This window comes from Pseudophryne corroboree, chromosome 1 (genome assembly GCF_028390025.1).
Source record: "Pseudophryne corroboree isolate aPseCor3 chromosome 1, aPseCor3.hap2, whole genome shotgun sequence".
Lineage (NCBI taxonomy): Eukaryota > Metazoa > Chordata > Amphibia > Anura > Myobatrachidae > Pseudophryne > Pseudophryne corroboree.
The window spans coordinates 483,146,352-483,163,763 of NC_086444.1; the positions used below are offsets into that span (position 1 = coordinate 483,146,352).

General features: G+C 49.7%; 1 protein-coding gene and 1 long non-coding RNA gene across 5 annotated transcripts in view; one reads left to right on the top strand and one right to left on the bottom strand.

The window, feature by feature from the left end:
- LOC134894764 (uncharacterized) overlaps positions 1 to 17,412 on the top strand; it is a 201,216-nt gene that overhangs the window by 171,735 nt on the left and 12,069 nt on the right. Inside the window, exon 4 of one of the 2 annotated variants that reach the window (XR_010171824.1) lies at positions 591 to 786. The exons of the other annotated variant lie outside the window; for it this stretch is intronic. This is a non-coding gene — a long non-coding RNA (uncharacterized LOC134894764). The remainder of the gene's footprint in view (positions 1 to 590; positions 787 to 17,412) is intronic. 2 annotated transcript variants of the gene reach the window in all.
- The window catches only part of NTRK2 (neurotrophic receptor tyrosine kinase 2), a 424,378-nt gene that overhangs the window by 25,949 nt on the left and 381,017 nt on the right, over positions 1 to 17,412 (bottom strand). The gene's annotated exons all lie outside the window — the stretch shown is intronic.

A 17,412-nucleotide genomic window follows, 5' to 3' on the forward strand; every position in this document is an offset into this window, starting at 1 on the left:
AAGATGAACTTAAATTTGTTAAAGTAGGGGAAGAAAGGCTAAAGGAATGTCAGAAATGGGGCGGTTGCAATAGGTGGGAGATGATGAAACTAGAAAGTTTTGGTAGCATCACTGGTGAGTAGGCAATGTTATGCAGGTGGGGAGAGACAGGGGGCTAGATGCATCATCGCTTGGAAAGTGATAAAATTGAGAGTGGAAAAGTGCCAGCCAATCAGCTCCTAACTGCCATGTCACATGCTGTGTTTGAAAAATGGCAGTTAGGAGCTGATTGGCTGGTGCTTTTTCACTTTCCATTTTATCACTTTCCAAGCGATGATGCATCTGGCCCAGGGTGTGCTGAAAGGAGGGGTATGCAGTAAGGAAGGGTAGTACTGAAGCAGCAGGCATGAGGGACAGATGGAATGTGCAGTTGTTAATGGGTAAGAGTGAAGGGGCTGGAGATTCTAAAGGAAAAGAAGATGATAACCTCACAGTTTTGTAAAAATAATGTTTTAAGTAGCACTGGAATATCAATGAGGGCATGTCAAAGAAGCAGTTGGACATGTGGTATAGTAGTGAAGGGGAGAAGTAACTGTCTTCTTCATTTTTAGTGATGGTCAGATAACTTGATTAGTGTGCCAAGTGAAGAGTTATACATTGAGAAGAGCAGAGTGCCAAGGGCTAAAACCAGTGTTAAACCAAAAGTTAGAAGAAGTGGAGAAAAAGCTAAGCTGGTAGAGGCAAGGAATAGCAAATCAACCAGAGAGAACAGTGTCACGGAGGCTAAATGAGTTAAGTGTTTGCAAGGTAAGAGGGTTGTCTGCAGTGGAGTGGAAGTGAGTGAGGGCAGAATCTGGAGCAATACATGTACACAAATCTCAAGCTGTTCATGACATTTGGAGGCAAATGAGAGTAGATGAATAATGCATTAGTTAAAGAGAAAGTCTGAGTTCAAGAGAACTGATGAGGCACAAGCATGCTGGTTTAAAGTAAATGATGTTGGTGGGTAGGGACTGGTTGATAAGATGGGCAAGAAAACGGCAGTTGAGCAAATGGAGATGCTGGGGGGCAAGTTGAAGGCAAGGAGTCTAGTCTTGACTATCATCTTTACAAAGTATGTACCAATTTTTTTAGTTCAGCGTTTCTCAAGCACAAACCAAATAAACCTCTCCTCACTCAAAAGAGTGGGTGTGCCACGCGCTTGATAGAGCTGGTTCTCCTAAGCAGCTGTAAAAACCTTGGACAGTCACTCCAAACTAAACACAAAACACAATAGTACTAGAAGTACTCATACAGCGCTAGAAAATTAATGAATCTATGCAGACAGGTGGAAAGGATCAATCAACAATTTAATATAGAATAAAAAATGGGTAAAATAATGCCCAGGGTGACAATTAATAAGCACCAATGCACACCTTATTAATTGTCACCCTGGGCATTATTTTACCCATTTTTTATTCTATATTAAATTGTTGATTGATCCTTTCCACCTGTCTGCATAGATTCATTCATTTTCTAGCGCTGTATGAGTACTTCTAGTACTATTGTGTTTTCTCAAGCACAAGGTATAATTTACTGTAGCAACAGGAACAAATTCAGCTACTTATTGAGAAATAGGTACCTAATTTATATTTGTAGTGGAACATTTCTTCCAATCAGTATATGCATGCAAGACCTCTCTGTGTTGGAACCTCATAGGTTGATTTCAGAGAGATCTGTTGCGCCAAGGCTAGGGTTTGTGCAAGTCAGCACTGTTAATGATGACAGCTACTGTCACAAGCTGAAGGATGAGGTGGTGTGACTGCATAGATGCGCCTGAATTTAGTTGGATAGTCACATTTATTTCCAAGCATGCAATGCTGTTGCAGATGTGGTTGAACTACGTGCGTGTCTAAATCAGGCCCTTATTGTTCTTATGTTATAAATATTCAGCTTGTTCACATTTTTGGTAGTGCAAATTAGACAATTCACTAGAATAGTCGTTCTTAATTTTAGCCTAAGGAGACATGCCCCATCCCTTCCAAAGCTGGGCTACAGCTTTCTGCTACCATACAGGGGTGTATCTACCCATTGGCCAGGATGGCACTCGCCAGGAGCGCCAGCCGAGCAGGGGGCTCCGCCGGATGGTGACACCCTCGGCCAATGGGTGGAATCCCTTAAGCCATAGTGTCTGGCATTACCTGCTGTGCCGAGCTTCCTGTGCATTGCCTGGGATGGAAGGCAGAGGATCGCTCAGCAGGCAGGAGCTGGCGCCGGTGTCCAGCACCGCAATGCACTACGGGGAAGAAACTGAAAATAAACTATAACTCCCAGCAACCCTTGCTGTCGGGAGCTCCCGGCGGCAAGGGCTGCTAGGAGCTGTAGTTTATTTTCAGTTTCTTTACGTAGTTTGTTGTGGTGCCGGACACCGGTGCCAGCTCCTGCCTGCAGAGCGATCCTCAGCCCTCCATCCCAGGCAGCTCGGCACAGCAGGTATTGCCAGACATTACAGCTATCTACTGGGATGTTGTGGGGTGGGGACTAAGACTATGTGCTATGTGGGGAGGCTATGTATGTGCTGGGAGTGGGGGAGACTACTACTATGTGCTAAGGGCAGACTACAGCTATGTGCTGGGAGGGGTATGGGGACTATGGCTATGTGCTTGGGGAGGTGAGGGGCTATGTGCAGGGAGAGGGACTATGGATATCTATGCTAGCATGGAACTATTGTTATGTGATGGGAGGGAGGTGGGATTACTGTACAACTGTGTTGGGAGATGTAGAGACTATGGCTATGTGCTGGGGGGACTACAGCTATTGCTTGGGGAGGTGGGGGCTATGTCTATTTACTGGCAGGGGACTATGGCTATGTGCTGGGAGGGGATGGGGACTATGACTGTGGGGGCATATCTGGCACTGTGGGGGCTTATCTAGCACGTTGGGGGCATATGTGTATCTAGCACTGTGGGAGCATATCTAGCACTGTGGGGGCATATCTGGCACTTTTAGGGCATATCTGGCACCATGGGGACATGTGTATCTGGCAATGTGGGGGCATTTCTGGCAACGTGGGGGCATATCTGGCACTGTGGGGGCATATGTGTATCTGGCACTGTGGGGGCATATCTGGCACTGTGGGGGCATATCTGGCACTGTGGGGGCATATGTGTATCTGGCACTGTGGGGGCATGTGTGTATTTGGCATCATGGGGGCATATGTGTATCTGGCACTATTGGGGGCATATTTGTATCTGGCAGTGCACTATTGGGGTCGTATGTGTATCACGCCCCCATTTTCATTGGCCATGCCCCATGTGGCCACACCCATTTTTTTTGCAGTGCGCATGCACACAGTACCACTAAAAAAAATGTTCTACTTGCACCACTGGGTAGTGCGCTGCACTGCACTTCTTTGCACTACTATTTGATTATACTACCTGGTCTTGGGTGGCATTGCCTCCTCAGCCAGACCAGGCACTGCTGATGTCTCCTCAGTGTTATAAGAATTACTATGTGGGCATAATGTGTAAAGGGAACTGCTATTATGTAGGCATGATGTGTATAAGGGTTACTACTGTGTAGCATAATTTGAATTGGGGGAACTATTGTATGGTCATGCCTCTTTCCCACAAGATCATGTCCCTTTTTTGCACATGCACCTTCCCTATTTCAAATATGGGGGGTACCAGTCCCTTACTTTGCCAGGGGCGCCCGGACCCCTAGATTCACCCCTGCTACCATAGTTAAAGAAGTTGGAGGATTAATACTGCTGTCTGCAGCCTCCTTTGGCCCGTTCACACTAGAAGATTTTTTTCCACAGATATGAGCGATAACGACAGCTGTGAACGATCAAATCATTCAGATCATTCAAATCGTTCTAGTGTGTACTGTACATAGCAAACGATGAACTATGCACACGCCCGTGGTCGTTTGAAGCAGGTTGTCAGTCGCCCTTGCATGCAGCTCAATCTCCTCAACACCAGCAGAGCAGATCATTTGTCGCTCAGATCATTTGTAAAATCGCTCAGTGTGTGTACACTCAATCTAGTTTGTCAGGGAATTCATCTTCCACATTGTTCATCTTTTACATCTTGTAAGACTTGTAAGTCTTCTAGTGTGTATGGGCCTAGCCTCTTTGCTAAGATGGGGCATATCGTCCCCTTGTTTCCTTTTCTAACTATCACTTAGTGAGGGCTCTGCTAACTTACTGGTAGCCATGATGCTTATAACAGTTTGTAACAAGTCATTAAAGGTTGTAAAAAGAATCAATTACAATGAAGCATCAGATGGATTGTCACTGATGGACTGAGTTAAATGTCAATATCGAAATTTATATATGACTGAGGGACATGTGGTGGCCATCAAGGCGGTGGGGGTAACTTCATAGCATGTGCAGGGCGAAAAGAGCCTGGCTGGGCCCAGGTACTTTTCAGGGGGTGTGGCCTGATTATGGGAGGCATGGCCATGCACCCTTAGAATATAACCCAGAAAAAATAGAGTTTTAAACGCCTCCATGGACACACAGCAGCATGTACTGGGATGAGGGCTGCTGTGTACTGGGCTGAGATGAAGAGCTGCAGCTGCTGCTGCCAGGTAAGGGGATGCATCTGGGCCCTCACTGGGCCCCTCCATCAGACCTGGGCCCCATGGGTAATTAAAGCCCACCCCAGCCCCCTTCTTGGCAACACTGATCATGCGCTGTCTCTGGTCATAAGGTAGCCTGAGTGGGAAGAGGATGTAGGGGGGCCTTGTCTGTTTAATTTGTATGGGGCACCCAAATTTCTGAAGGCAATCTTAGAACAGAGCCAGCCCTAGGCATGGGCAAACTAGGCAAATGCCTAGGACATTTGGTATGACTAGGGGAACAAGCAGCTTCTGCTGATTAAAATGATATGCAGCATGCCTATATTCTGTGTGTGACTGCAGCTGTATCTGCATATGAAATGCTTCGTTACACTGTATTCCTGGAAATCACTGTAACGTAACATTTCATATGCAGATACAGCCACAGTTGCACACAGAATATAGGCATGCCACATATCATTTTAATCAGCAGAAGCTGCTTGTGCACCCTATTTACACAGTAATGCAAATAAAAGGTGCCCGACATTAGTAGAGCTGGCCGGGAGCTGCCAGCTGACTCACGCCAGACATCTCCTGCTGTATGGCGTATTGAGGCAAGACGTATAAGGACACGTCTGTATGCAAGCAGAGGCAGAGGTCACAGTTAGTGGCAGTGTGAGTGCTGTGTGCGGTGGGGGGGTTGGATGTGCAATAGTGTCTGGCATATGTGTAAGTGGCATTTTGTGTGTCATGTGTATAAATGCATTAATAATGTGTGGCATATGTGTAAGGAGCACTATGTGTGTCATTATGTGTATAAGTGCACTAATAATGTGCGACATATGCGTAAGGGGTACTATGTGTGTCATTATGTGTATAAGGGCATTAATAATGTGTGGCATATGTGTAAGGGACATTATGTGTGTAAGGGCATTAATAAAGGTTTGCATAGTGTGTAAGGCGCATTATGTTTATAAAAACAATAAACATCCTAGTGATATTTGGTGGACCCCCTTCTTTAAAGTAAACCTTCATTACCTTCACAACCAGAAATAAAGACACGGAGACTTGAATTTTGGCAGAAAAATTGCTAGCTATTTATTTGTCCCTAACCAATAGCAAACCTGTAAATAGAAATTTTTATTAAGATGCCGATCCAGCCGGCATATGGTGGCAGCAAAAAGAACGGCTCTATTAACCTAAATTAACCTTAAATTACTAAAACTTCGCAACGATCCTAATTTTAATACAACCATCACACACCGGTAATAGGTGACAACTCAACCCCCACAGTGACTACCCACCGCTCCTGGGTGCCCTGCCGCTGCCTTCCCGGACGGGTGGTCAAGCGGCCAATAAGTCGATGGAGGTGAGTGCACCTAAACCAATACTAAACTGTAAAACACTACAGTTTACCATACAAATAGAAAACTGCCGTTCTTTTCCGCCAAAAGCGAAAGACTCATCCCCAAAGTCTTCGCACCGCCACCATAAACCTACCCTAACTCCTGCAAAACGAAACCCAGATCCTCCAGAAAAAACATCATCCCCTCATTGGATAGATGTACTCCATCAGGCCGGAAAAGGTGGCTGTCTCTGAACCGAATCCTAGGGTGGCGAACCACCCTCCCTCCGTGGGACAGCACCCACTTCGCCACTGCCCCGTTCACCTTTTTCCGGGCCTCATCAATCTGGCGACCATCCGCCACACCCCTCCAACTCAACCTCGGCACCATCAATGAAAAAACCAACACACAATTGGTCCATGCCGCGGCCACACTTGCTAGATCTTGTATCATGGCCCACCGCAGATCCAGGGATGTCCTCTTCCCCAGGTCGTTGCCACCTAGATGGACAACCAAGACCCTAGGGACTCCATGCTTGCTGGCCTGGCTAACTAGCCTACTCTTCAGCTCGCTCCACATCATCCCCCGCCAGCCAAGCCATCTAACACCCTGTGCTCCAGGCAACGCCTGAGCCCCCTCCGATGCCACAAACTTGGCCGCCCAGTACACATAGGAGTGGCCGACCACCCAAATAGCCAAATTGTCTTCAACCCAACCTGAAGGGGAAAAGAGGGGTAAAATTGATTACTAAAGCTTCATTAATTGCTTTCACCTGAAGGATCCGCCAAAAAGAAAAAACTTTTAGATCTCGCTATTGCAGCAGTCACGGCCTAGCCGATCTGCACCATGCTTCCTTGCCAATCTGAAGCGAACATAGACACACAAAGGGGAAGTTCAAAATAAATTCAAACGAAATTAAAAAGGGGGGGGGATGGAGGGGGGGTATAAAATGGGAAACACATGTAATAACTCAGCTGGAGGTGAAAGCGTAAAGACCTGCTGAGGGACTCTGATTAGAACAGATTAGCCGAATTGTAGATTAGAATTCAGTCCGTCAAGTCAGGCAAAAAATCGCAAAATAACTCCAGACCCCCGCTGCCGACTCATGCCAGCAACGACGAGTGGCTAATCCCTGAGTAGAATAAAAAAGGGGGGAAACCAACAGACGCACAATACCATAACTTACAGAACTGTAACAACATAATACAAACGCAAATAAACAGAGCGCCATGCGCCATCCGCCTTCTCATGCCACGGGGCGAATATATCGTCTGTAACTTGACGACTTCCATCGCCCCACCGCCTGGATTTCCGTTCTGGACAAACCCGCTGCCGCAGCCGACGTCGCCGCGCCTATTCGAAAGGAATGGGTACCGAACGCAGCGGGTGGAAGGCCCAAGCCTGTCAAACAACGACTCATCATCCAACGAAACTGGTATTTCGTCACCGGCAGCCCGTCATAATGCAATAGCCATGACCCCTTCTTAGCGGGCCGCACCGCCACATATTGCACCGCCAGACCTACTGGGCAAACGCTCTCCTCTTGCGCCGGAACCAAAGTGACCCAGCGACCTCTCCCCACTTGGTCCGTTTTAGAGCGCTGCAATCTGCACAGCAAGGACCTCTCACCCACTACGACGTCTCCGACCAGCATGCGCGAATCTGCTCTCTTGGAAGGCGCTACCAACTCCGATACCCTAAAAGCCCCGTGGTAAGCCATTGAGAACGCCAAACTGAACAAAAGCGTCTCATACCTGGACGACGCGACTCGTCCCACCGCCGCGATGACGGCCGGCAACAAAGCCGCATCGATGGGCCGCCTCCCATCTGGAGGCGTCGGCGCTACTCGCGCCCACCCTTTCATTGCCTTCCGTAGAACCTCGCTTTTCGTCACATCGGGGACGCCCCGCAGCTTGCAGAAAAACGAGACTCCAGCCAAGTACCGGGATACCACCGCACGGGACCTACCGGAAACATATAGCTGCCAAATAAAAGAAAGCATCAGCCGATGCCTGCTCTTACCTTTCTGCTGACGACCTTGGACGAACTCCTCCCATTCGCTCCAAGCTTGTCCATAAGCCTTGAGCGTGGCTGGCGCGACTGACCGCAACGCTAGACCCTCCAGTCCGGCCCGATCACCTGCCAAACATAACCGGGACAATGAAAACCTTGGTCGTCGGCCTCGGGCGCCAACAACCAAAACCTCTCCCACTGTCCTCGCGACAAAGCGTCGGCAATTCCATTCTCCAAACCGGGCATGTGTTGTGCCCGGAACCATAGGTTCCTACGCAAGCACGTCAAAAGCAATTGCCCAAGCACCCGCAGAACCCCCAGCGATTTTGCCCTCTGGTTATTAATCGCATGCACCACGCCCAGATTATCGCATCAAAACAATATGCTGCGATTAGCCAGCCGATCGCCCCAGACCTCCAACGCTACCATAATGGGAAAAAGCTCCAGAAGCACCAGATCTTTTGTTAGACCCTCGCTATGCCATTTTGCCGGCCAGGATGCCGCGCACCAAGATCCCTCCAGAAAGCAACCGAATCCAGAGGCACCTGCTGCGTCGGTGAACAGCTGCAACCGCTCGCTGTCCACCGCTGGCGCTTGCCATATGCACACTCCGTTGAAATCCTCCAGGAACGAGGCCCAGACGGCCAAATCCCTTTTTATTTCGGAGGACAAACGCACGAAATGATGAGGCCTGGCACACCCCGCCGTCGCCCTTTCAAGCTTCCGGCAGAAAACCCTGCCCATCGGTATTACCCGACAAGCAAAGTTCAGCATGCCCAGCAAGGACTGCGCCTGACGCAGCGTGACTTTACGCGAACCTTCGAACCGGCAAATGGTCTCGCGGAGCTTCGAAACCTTGTCCCGGGGCAGGCGACACTCTCCCGCTACCGTGTCAATTTCAATCCCCAAAAATGACAAGCAGGAGGCCGGGCCCTCTGTTTTGTCCGCGGCCACGGGAACACCGAAATGGTAAAAGAGAGCTCGGATGCTAAAAAGCAAGTCGCCGCACCTTGGATCATTAGCCGGACCCGCACACAGGAAATCATCGAGGTAATGGGCAAGCCCGTGACCCCCTGACGAAGACTCCACGCACCAATGAAGAAACGTGCTAAAGCGCTCGAAAAATGAGCATGAAACGGAACATCCCATCGGCAAACATTTGTCGATGAAATACTCCGCCCCAATCCGGAAACCCATAAAACGGAATGAGTCCGGATGCAATGGCAATAACCTAAAAGCTGACTCAACATCAATCTTAGCCATGAGGGCCCCGGTCCCGTAGCTGCGGACCATCCCTAGCGCCTCGTCAAATGACTGATACACCACCGGGCAATGAGCCGGCGGTATTGCGTCGTTGACCGACGCCCCCAACGGGTAAGACAGATGCTGAATGAGCCGAAAATCGCCTGGAGTCTTCTTCGGAACCACCCCAACCGGAGAGATGACCAAATCATCCACCGGGGGTGACCTAAACGGTCCCTCCATCCTGCCCAACCTGACCTCCTTATCCACTTTCTCCCGTAGCACTACCGGCAAGGCTCGGGCAGATTGGAGGTTCCTCTGCGCCCGCACGGACACTTCACTCGCAACAGGCAAGCGAAAACCAAACTTAAAACCGTCAAACAAAAATTTTGCATCCCCTCTATTCGGATACAAGTCTAACCACCGGCCCATCGTTTCCAACTTAATTGGCGTTGGAGCTCTGCAGAGCGGTCCCGCTCGCGGCCTGCCTGGGGTACGCTTGCTTACCCCGAGTCCCCTGTCGCCCGCCTTTGAAACAAGAGGAGACTGGGTGGGCTCCGCCACACTGCTGGCAGGAGTGTCGAAAACGACACTGCTTGCCAAAGGAACATGTTCCGCTGTTAAACGCGAAACACTTTCCTCGTGTGGCAGAACGCCCTCCCGCGCGAACGGCCAATCCACCTGTCCTGGCAAATCCTCCGTCCGCGCCGGACCCCTGGGCTGATGCCCCTGCGCGTCGCCCGCCCGCCCCCTGTTTCTGGGGCTCCTCCTCCTGTTGCGAGGCCCGGGTTACTTTGAGCCAGACCTCCACATCCTTAAATCCGAAGTCCATGACCCGCAACCCGTCCTGCTTCTCCCGAAACTCCTGATCATACCGACGCCACTCCGATCCCGAGGATGTGCGCTGCATGTCGTGTACGAGATGCAGATACCGGATGACATTCATGTGCTCTTCCGGCCTATCCTCCAAATAGCACGCCGCAAACACCCAAAAACCTGCCAGCCAATTATCGAAGGACCTGAAGGCCTCGGCTCCCATGCCCTTCTTTGCGGCCGCCGCCTTGTAATCCTTCTTCATGGCCCTTGTTAACACGAACACGTCCACGAAGTCACCCCTCTGGATCTTCTTGCGGCAGCTGTCCCGCAGCCCCCGCATTACTGCGGTGTAGTCGCAGCGAACGACCCCTGGCAAATCGCTGCGCTTTTTGGCCCTACGAGCTTCCTCGCTGATCCGCTTGCGCCGCTTACGCCTCTTCTGCTGCTTTGCTGCCCGCCTGGCAAATTTCGCCGCCCTCTTTTTCGCCCTAGAAGTGCTACTTACTTCGGACGCCTGCGACGACAGAGAAGATGAAGAGGAGGAAGACGAAGAGCTGCGCGAACTCGAGCTCGTGGGAGAAACCGATACGACTGTACCAACTCACCCGATGACGTCGACCGCTCCGACCTGGCTTCCTCATCCGCTTCAGCCCATACATCGTCCTCCACGGAGTCTGCCATCCCTACTTCCTCGTGTTCCCCTGTAAAAGACAAAGCAGAGGAGGACCCAGCCCGCGCTTGCGGCGCACACCGGGCCCCCCGCGTGTGGGGCGCTGCGGCTGCGCGCCCTTGTCCGTCCTGCTCCGGCCCTAGCTCCAGCTCCGCCGCGGCCGCCCCAAGCTCCCGGCATGCTCGTGCCATCCGCTGCGCCGCTGAGGCCCTCCGCCTGCCAGACCCGCCTGTCCCCGTAGGCTGGCCGGAATTCCCCGCCACCCTCGGGGAGGCTACTGCGGCCAACGGCCCCAACGCTTCCACCGCTGTGGCCAGGGCCGACGCCAGCGCCCCGGGAGGAACCTGTCCGCCGCGACGCTCGGCAACGGCCCCCGAAGAATCCCCGGCCCGCGCTTGGGCGCGATCCCGCGCCCGCCGTCGGTCAAACGTGACCCGGGGACCCAACGCCGTCCGCCTCGGTGGGAAAGCGGAGGCCCCCCTGCCGGACCACTCACTTTCCCCTTCCGAAAACGCCTCCTCCCCGAGCGGATCAGAAATATTCCCTGATCCTGGGGAGGACCCGCTGCAATGAGAAGCGGCACGTGACGCGGCCCTGCGGCCGCTAATCCATTCCCTGTCCCCCCTCCTCCCCCGAAAGCCGCTGTATCCCGGCTCCGGTGAAGTGGTATGGGGAGACAGGGAAACCCGCGGCGCAGCTGCGCGGGTTCCCCCGCGCCCTGCGCAGTCCACGGTGGGCTCGCGCGCATACTGTGCGCGCGTCCCCCGACCGCTTGCTGCCGTGACCGCATCTGCCTGCCCGCTCCTCTGCTGATTTTGCCGCTCAACGTTGTCCCCAGTAGACAAACGCTGCACCCTCCTGCTCCTCCCCCTCCCCCTGCCGGAATCCGGCAGCCGGGGAGTTAATTGCAATGCCAGAGGTGCTGGCGGCGCCGCTGCGCGCACACGTGCGCGGCCGGCGCCGCCTGAGGCGAGCGTGGGCGCGCGCGCACCTCGTGGGCGCGTCCCACGTCCTCCCGCCAATGATCCGCCGGCCGGTGTCACCAACAAAGCCGCCGCGCGAGGCTCCAGGACAGGCCCCGCGCGGCGACCACCCGACCCCCGTCGAGCCCTCTCCCCCCGCCCGGCACTGTCACTCGGCCGCTGCGAGGGGGGAGAGATCGGGGCCGCTCCTGCACCGCCACCCGAGCGTCCCCCGCGGCGCGCGCCCGCGGGCGCCCGACACCGCCCCGGACTCTGCCGCTCCCGGAGGCGAGGGCCGATGCCCGTCAGCCTCCGGACGGCCTGCCAGCACCTCCGGTCCCCCACTCTGCCCGCGCCTGGCCGGCACGGCCGGCCCGGCCCCCAGCGGCGAGGCCGACCAGGCCCACTGCGTTACGCCCGCGTTCGTGGAGGCCCCGGGGGACGGAGCCCCGTCCCCCAGGCCACCCACCTCATCACCCGGCCCAGCTCGACCGCCCGAACCGCGGTATCGAGCCGGAAGCCGGGCAGAACGCTGAGGGCGGGCGGACATACTGTCAGGGAATATAACCCGGCAGGAGAGGAGAAATAACAAAAGTGGGGTACACTGATATAACACACTTGAAAATGTGGGACACAATGTCTGCTGCTGCAGCACTTACCCCACAGGCAAAATCCCCACAAGAGAGAGATTTAAAATGGCCTCACCTTACTTATATATCACGAACCCTCCCCTTCACAAAGGGCTGTACTTTCTTCACAGCTAGGTCCACCCCTCACCAGATGTTTAACTCTTTCCTTTCCTGTGCAGTCAATTCTCTCTCCTAATGTGTGTCATATGTGTAAGGGGCTTCACTGTGTGGTATTATGTGTATAAAGGCACATTACTAATGTGTGGCATTATGTGTATAAGGTGCTCTACTGTGTGGCATAACGTATAGAAAGGGCACTACTGTATGGTCTAATGTGAATAAAGAGCAATATGGTGTGGCGTAATGTGAATAAGGAGCAATTCAGTGTGATGTAATGTGAATAAGTGGCTCTACTGTGAGGTGTAACATAAATAAGGTAAAGTGGTACTATTGAGTGATATAACGTGAATAAGGAAAACTATTGCATGATATATTGTGAATAAAGTTGCACTACTGTGTGGTGTAATTTGAATTGGGGGTACTATTGTGTGGCCATGCACCTTCCCAACAAAAACAGGCCCCTTTTTGGGCTGCGTGCTGAATGTGCGCACTGTTCCTATTTAAAATGTAGGGGCTAGGAACCCCAAAATGAGGACTGCTATGGGTGAGGGGTGATGGTGCCTGGAAAGGGGTGCAGGGTCAGAGGTGGAACTAGCAGTGGTGCTAGGGGGCACCAGCCAAAATCTTGCCTAGGGCATCATATTGGTTAGGGCCAGCTCTGTCTTAGAATAAAGCATAAATTAACACACCAAAATCCAATGTAAGAGACATTAATTCAAACGTTTGAAATGTTGTTTATACGGTATTCAGTGACCTACATATGTCTTTGCTGATGTCATCATTGTATTTCATAAACCTGTGCAGTATACAATTAAATCAGAGAATAGTATTGGCGATCTGATATTCTGCTAAAACACTTTTACAGTCCTTACTTGGGCAGATCTAGTAGGAGGATTTTAAATAATAATCAGTTACATTCCCTGTTAGGGGAAGTTAGAAGCTGGTGAACATTTTATGTGCGCATTATTTTGGAGGTTTATTATAGTATACAAGCTTCTTCGATCCTTCTAATAGTCACTCATATATACATACAGCTCTAAAATGCAACCTTTACCTGCTGAAATGTGTAAAAATAATACACATGGGTTACGAAAGCAAACTGTAGTAATGGCGCTGCATACTAATTGGAAAACTAATGACTTCTTCCCATCTTTACCTTCCTTGTTCTGAATTGCCTATTTCAAGCAGAGCAGGTCGGCTGCCATGGAAACTGAGCCCTGGAATGCGCAGGACTTATACAATCAACAAGCGCTCTAAGCTCTGGAGCTCTCAAGTTAACCCTTTGGCTGGAAGATGCTTATACTTAGGGGTTAAATTAAAATAGCAGAAAAAAAAACATTATTGCAATAATAGAATGTTAACAGACTGAGTATATTGTAGTCAAATATTGCTTTAAATCTGTGGACAGCTGACCAGCCCAACAATAGACAAATTGCTGGTTTAATAATGCATTAGTGTTAATGGTAACTAATCGTTACTAAGGTACCTTCCGCAACGTAAGCGTCAATTCACCTAATAAAATATTAAACCGTCAATTTAATGTACATCACAGGATGCCAGATCTGTTTTCCTTGGTTAATGCTATGTTTGTTTTTAAGATAGGACCGCCCCCGCTATATGTGCTTCCATCCTGGAACACGGCAAATCTCCAACGTGCTGTGTTCATATTACAGTTTTAGAACTACATTTCATAGTGTAAAGGCCTTACTCTGAGTCAGACTCTGCAGCATATGTGCGTGCAACCTTTGTCGGTGTTGCTTCTGCGACTATATGCAAATTCCGGTACAAGCCCTTCCCCGGTGTAGAGCCATGCGCCCACATGTGCAAGGACTGAGACACCAACTTTGAGCATCTTCTCAGAAATATTAAACAGCTTTGGGAGAATTTGGGTAGGCACTGGGAAATTCCCAATAGTATTGAGAACTGTCACCACGGGGCTTCTGTGATGGTCCATTGGAATACCATCATAACACATCGTGTGGTTGATGCAAAATAAGTGCTGCTACAGGTTGTGTAGTCTTGCATGTTTTAGTTCTGCACATGCTCAGATAGCGAAAGTACCCATGTGCGATTGCATGCTTAACACAAAATATGAAATTCAAATACAAGATACTGTACAAGTTATCCCCTTGCTGATTCGCAAGCTACACTTGAAAGTACCAGGAAAGGAAGCCATCTTAAGAGCACTACATAGTCAACTGGACATGGCTACTAATAACAAATGCACAGACAAAATTCTTAAAGCTATGTGTGCAGGTGCTAGGAGCTTAGGAGACAAAATTCCGGAGCTAATTGCAATAATGACAAGGGATAACCTGGATTTTGTGGCAATTGCAGAGTCATGGTGCAATGAGAATCATGACTGGGACATAGCTATACCAGGATACAATTTATTTAGGAAGGACAGAATAGGAAGAATAGGAAGAATAGGAGGAGGGGTAGCAATGTATGTGAAAAAAAGCATAAATGCTACTTTAATACAAAATATTGAAGACAAAACTGAGGCCCTTTGGGTCACCATGGAAACCGCAGAGAAGGACATTATTTGCATCGGGGTGATCTATAGACCACCAGGCCAGGGGCAGGATTTGGACAGGAACCTATTGTTGGACATCACTAAAATGGCTTTAAAGGGAGAAGTCATAATCATGGGAGACTTTAATTTACCTGATGTAAATTGGGAGGGGTCTTTTGCAAGTTCAGCTACAAGTGGCAAATTTCTACATTCCTTACAGGGAGCATCTCTCAAGCAATTGGTGAGGGAGCCCACTCGCAAAGACTCAATATTAGATTTAATTCTTACAAATGGTGATAGGATATACGACACATATGTGGGTGAGCATGGTTTAGTATAAAGACAGGATCCAACTCCTGTCACACAAAAACAAACGTGTTGGATTTTAGAAATGCTGACTTAGCAAAAATGGGGAGATGTTTAAGTGATTCACTGGCGGACTGGAGGAACTTGGAAGGAGTGCAGGAGAGGTGGGAAAAACTGAAAAGTGCAATACTAAGTGCAACAGACCTTTGTATCAAAAGGGTTAGGAAAAGCACCAGGAAAAGGAAACCAGTGTGGTTCACAAAAGAAGTATCAACTAGTATGAAAGCAAAATAGATGGCTTTTAGGAAATACAAACAGACTCAAAATAATAACGACAAAGAGGTGTATCTGGACAGACAGAAGGATGCTAAGAAAGTGATAAGACATGCAAAGGCAGAAGTTGAGGAGAAAATGGCCCAGTCAGTAGTTAAAGGGGGCAAAACTTTTTTTAAGTATATAAGTGAAAGGAGAAAATCAAATGGAGGAATAATAAGACTTAAGACAGAGAGTGAGCATTTGGTGGAGGGAGACAAGGCAGTAGCAGATCACCTTAATAATTATTTTTGCTCAGTATTTACTACAGAAGAAGGGATGGGGCCACAGTTAAGTTGCAAGGACATTCATAAAAATATGGTAGATGAAAGTACATTTACAGAGGAGAGGGTCCTAGCAGAACTTTCAAAACTAAAAGTGAATAAATCAATGGGACCAGATGGGATACACCCAAGGATACTCAAAGAGCTAATAGATGTGCTGGTTACACCTTTAACAGAATTATTTAACCAGTCTCTAAGTACAGGTGCCATTCCAGAGGACTGGAAAAGAGCAAATGTAGTTCCATTGCACAAAAGTGGAAGCAAGGAAGAAGCAAGTACTACAGACCAGTAAGCCTTACATCAGTAGCAGGGAAAGTAATGGAAAAACTATTAAAAGAAAGACACAATACAAAAAACGGAGTGTAGACTTAACCAGCGCTCATCCAGTTGATTTTCATAAACCGTCCCGTTATTTCATTTGGGAATATGGAAAATAGGAAAAAAGTGCATATAGTATAACACAGTTTAATGCACATAAAATTGACAGACAATAAAATATTTTAAAATTCAACAAATACATTCAGCAAATATAAAGTGCAGTGCAAGGCATTCTTTCTTTTAAAGGAGGTTTTCCTGGCAGGTGATATATGAAATAATTACCAGATGAATGGGAACTGTGACATACACAGTTCGCATGCGTTTTTAAACGGTGACTTTTGGTCCCGGGTAATTTTGTCAGCACCAGTGGTAAATGTCAGTCACCTCACCAGCCGGATCCCCTCCTCCACCAACGCGTTTCTTTCCCTGTCTGGGGCCTTTGTCAAGGTGAGTATGCCTTCAGCTTTTCCGTCTGGTATTTATCATGGCCTCAGTCCTGCATGGTCAATTACTGCAGCACGCACCTCAGACCCCACTTAGATAATCCCAAACTGCAGTGGGGTCTGAGGTGTTCTGGACACAGAACAGAAAAAAGTGTTTCTCCCGCAGGAGAAAGCCAAGGAGCTGTCATCTCTAGTCAGAGACCTCCTGAAACCAAAACATGGTATCGGTGCATCACTGCACACGAGTCCTGGGAAAAATGGTAGCTTCTTACGAAGCAAAATTCCATTCGGTAGGTTCCATGCAAGAACCTTTCAGTGGGACCTCTTGGACAAGTGGTCGGGAATCGCATCTTCAGATGCATCGGCTGATAACCCTGTCTCCAAGGACCAGGGTATCTCTACTGTGGTGGCTGCAGAGTGCTCATCTTCAAGAGGGCCGCAGATTCGGCATACAGGACTGGGACCTGGTAACCACGGATGCCAGCCTTCGAGGCTGGGGGGCAGTCACACAGGGAAGAAATTTCCAAGGACTTTGGTCAAGTCAGGAGTCGTCCCTACACATAAATATTCTGGAACTGAGGGCCATTTACAATGCCCTAAGTCTGGCAAGGCCTCTGCTTCAAAACCGGCCGGTACTGATCCAATCAGACAACATCACGGCAGTCACCCATGTAAACCGACAGGGCGGCACAAGAAGCAGGATGGCGATGGCAGAAGCCACAAGGATTCTCCGATGGGCGGAAAATCACGTCTTAGCACTGTCAGCAGTGTTCATTCCGGGAGTGGACAACTGGGAAGCAGACTTCCTCAGCAGACACGACCGACACCCGGGAGAGTGGGGACTTCATCCAGAAGTCTTCCAACTGTTGGTAAACCGTTGGGAAAGGCCACAGGTGGACATGATGGTGTCCCGCC